Genomic DNA, 4,252 nt, shown 5'->3' on the forward strand with positions numbered 1-4,252 from the left:
AAACACTAACGTACCCATAGTATCTGATGCACACATTAAAAATATCAATTTAATCAGTCTGGATATAGATATCTCCTATAAATTTTTATTATTCATACATTCTGTAGATTGATATTTGGTAGTGGTGTTTATACCAAAATGTAGATTCCTTGTTTTATTCATTGCTCACATACTCACTATCACTCACTGCCATCAAGTCAATGCTGACTCATAGCAACCACAACATGGATTTCCAAGAGTGTTTACAGGAAGAGCAAGCCCAGGCTTTCTCCCACAGAGCTGAATAGTTTGAACTGCAGACCAGGAGAACCACAGCCAGATGTGCAAACACTGCATCAAGCACGGTGGCAGAGTGGTTAACTTTTGGCCTTCGATCTGCAAGGTTTGCGGTAGGATCCTGATGAGTTGGCTACAATTGGGTGATTGTGAGTTGGTTCTTTGGTATAGTCCTCCAGAGAGGAGGTTGTATGTAGATCCCCGATATTGATTCCCCTTTTCTACACCCCTTTCCCTCCCAGTAGTGCCACTGTCACCGGTGGTCCTGAGGGGTTCATGTGTCCTAAATTCCCTGTGTTTCCAGATCCCAACTGTACTGCTGTGCATCCTCTGGTCTAACAAGGTTTGCAAGGTAGAATTGGGATCATGATAGATGGAGGGGAGGAAGCGTTTAAGAACTAGAGGAAGGTTGTGAGTTTCATTATTGCCACACTGAACCCTGAGTGACTCATATCCTCCCCACTACTCTTGTCCAGTGTCTATAGATGGACATTGGATCCCCATTATGTACTCCCCTCATTCATGATGGTATGATTTTTTCCCCCGCCTTTGTTGCTTGAAATCTGGTCCCCTCGGCCCTTTATGATGACACATGTTGGTGTGCTGCATCTATGTGGGCTTTGTTGCTTCTGGGCTAGGTGGCCGCTTGTTTGTTTACTTTCAAGCCTTTAGGTCCCCAGATACTATATCTCTCAATAGCCAGGTACCATCAGTCTTCTTCACCATACTTACTTATTCACACATTCTTCTTCAGCGTTTATGTGGGGAAGGTGATCACACAATGATGGTTTTTGTTCTTTGGTGTCTACTACCTGATCCCTTCAACACCCCGTGTTCACATAGGTTTATGTGCTTCTTCTCTGTGGGATTTGTTGCTTCTGAGCTAGGTGCCCACTTGTTTGCCTTCAAGCCTTTAAGACTCCAAACACTATATCTTTTTTATAGTCGGGCACCATCAGCCTTCTTCACCATGTTTGCTTACACACACATCTGTCTTCAGTGATCATGTCGGGAAGGTGGGTATCATGGAATGACCGTTTAGCTGGGAGAGGTGCTATTGTATTGAGGAAGTGTGCGTGAAGAGCCCAATGTCCACCTGCTACCCTATGACTGAACCTATAAATATATGTACATAGGTCTATTTCCCCCATAATCATAAACATATGTACATGTCTGTATTTAGGGTTCTCTGTATGCACTTTGCCTCCTACTCCCTTCCTTTATTTCATTATGCTTTCCTCCTGTCCCGCTACCATGTTCGGCTTTCATTCTGGTTTCAGTAATTCCTCTGAGTTACCTTGCCCTTGGTCACTGGTCCTACCAGTTCTCCCATCCCCTCCCTCCACTGGTTTTGAACCACTCGTTGTTCCCTTGTCCCTGGGTTGGCCAACACCTCTTCCCTTCCCCTACCCCCACACTCTGTCTCTCTGGGACCTTTGGTCCCGTTATTTTCTTCTCACATTGTTTGTCCACCCTATCGTATCTAGGTGGACCTGCAGATATAGTAATATGTGCAGAAAATGCAGATGGCTTTGACAGCACCAAAGTGGCACATAAGAGCATGGTGTTGACGGCAGCAACACCAACAAGTTAACAAACAAAAAAAACGCTGACATACAAAATATAAAAGAAGAGGAAAAAAAAAACAAAACAAAAAATAGCAAAAAAAAAAAAAAAAACACCCAAAAAACTGTTAGTAGTTCGAGGTCTGTTTTTTGACCTTTAGGAGTGTTTTCCAGATGAGTCTGATATGATGCCACGTCCTGGCCCCAAAGTCTATCCTTTATCCTCCCTTGGGACCTCCTTGCTCTGCTTCACCTGCCGCTCCATTGAATGCTGCCAGTGTTTGCCTCAGTGTGGTGGGATCAGCTCAGTTGCATATCTCCCACTGTGGCTCAGGTGCTGTCCCTTGTAAGGCCATGGGTCAATGCAGGATGTTGCATCTCGCCGTGGGGCTGGCTGTATGGTCCTCTCTGTACAATGGGCCCTTCAAGCCAGGCTATCATCCTCTAAGCTTAGTTGGCCCAAGTGTGCTCTGCTCCGTTCTTACTCCTTCTTTTGCTTCAGCTTCCTTCTGGGTGTGGTGTAGTAGGTCAGTTCCTTTCCCACACCACATGGTCTATTTTCATTTTATGTGGTACTCCCTTCGATGGTGGGGCTTGGGCTAATTCTAGTTGAGCTGGCGTATGGTCCAGTCTCTTTGCACATTCCTCAGCACTTTACATTGCCCTCCTGGTTTGGCGTGACCTATGGCATTTTCTAAGCAGATACTTTCCCAAGCAGAAGTCTCTATGCACATGGTTTGTTAAAAATAAATTTTCAGCAAAAGATCAGGAAGAAAACTCGAGTCCTTCCAAAACAAACAAATAATTTCGAGGAAATCTATAGCTCTGAAATGGGGCATGTTATCAAAATGTGCTGGTGAGGAGCTGGCGGAGACCTCGTGCAGTGATGCACTGTCGGTGAATTTAGTTACGTTGATGTTACAGAGAGCTGCAGTTAGTGTTGAAACTTTACACAGATTATTTATCAGCTGACTGATACTGGTTTCTTCCAACAGCAACTAGAACCTACTGAAGGACAGGCAGTCTGTGGCTTGAAGAAGCACTCTAGAAATGCTAAGTAAAGGGATCCAGACTTCTCTTCCTTAGGACATTGCAAGGAAAAGGCTTCTCCTTTATGATATTTCCCTGCTCCCCAAACAATTTAAAGCAGATTACAGGAAATCTATGTGATCCAGGTGGTCAGAGGGAAATAAAAATAAGGTGGGAAGCGGGTTGTAGAGGGTGGTGGAGATGGCAACCAAAAATAAAAAAATGAGTCTGAAATTCTTTGATTATAAGTAAAAGAAACTACTCAAGTAAAGTCAAGAGAAAAGGGATTGCTTAGAGGGCCAGAGGGAATCTGATGCATCCCAAGGATAAGCACACAAAACCAAACTAAAGCCCTCCCTTCCAGACCATTCTGACTCATATCCACCTTATAGAAGAGGTTCAAGGTCATATTTTGGCACTAATGGACTTTGTGTTCATTTTCTTCAGCTTTATCCTGAGCTGACATATGAACAATTCATGGCCATTTCAAAGTCAAATTAGCCTCTGCTCTGGTTTTAGCTTTTGATATTGAATTTCTATATCTTCTTTTCCCACAGCTGTCATCAATTTGATTTTTGTGCGTTCTGATTCATGTCAACCCTACACATAACAGAAGGAAACAACACCCAGGCCTGTGGCATCCTCACAACTGTTATAGCTGAGCCCATTATCCTATCCATGATTTCAATCCATCTTCATCCTTTTTTTTTCCGGTGCCCTCCTACTTTCCCAAGTATGATAGCCTTTTCCAGGAACTGGTATCTTCTGATAACGTATCCAAAGTACATGAGGCAAAGCCGTATTGTCCTCACTTCAAAGGAATATTCTGTGTGTACCTCTTTCAAGAGAGATTTGTTTGTTCTTTTGGCAGTCTATGTTACTTTTAATATTCTCTAGCACCGTGATTCAGATGAATTGATTCTTCTTCCATATTCCTTGTTTCATGTCCACCATCCTCGTGCATATTAAGTGATTAGAAATACCATATCTCGAGTCAAGTTCACCTTAGTACTCACACTGACAGCCTTGCACCACTTGAAAGCCATCTTGTGCAGCAGATTTAGCTGCCCGATGCTGCTGCTTCCATGAACACTGAAGGTGATTCCAAGTGAGATAAAATATTTTACTACTTTGATCTACATTTATCATTATGTTGCATAATGATCCAGTTGTGAGGATTTTGGTTATCTTTATATTCATTTGTAGTCCATATTGAAGGCTGTAATCTTTGATGTTCATCAAGTAGTGTTTCAAGTTGTTCTCTCTTTCAGCAAGCAAGGTTGTGTCATCTGGATGTCTCAGTTCATTAATAAGCCCCCCTCTAATCTTGATGCCACATTCTTCTTTTTATAGTCCTGCTTCTCCTATTATTTGCTAAGCAT

The sequence above is a fragment of the Tenrec ecaudatus genome, chromosome 11 (assembly GCF_050624435.1).
Source record: "Tenrec ecaudatus isolate mTenEca1 chromosome 11, mTenEca1.hap1, whole genome shotgun sequence".
NCBI classification, from domain to species: domain Eukaryota; kingdom Metazoa; phylum Chordata; class Mammalia; order Afrosoricida; family Tenrecidae; genus Tenrec; species Tenrec ecaudatus.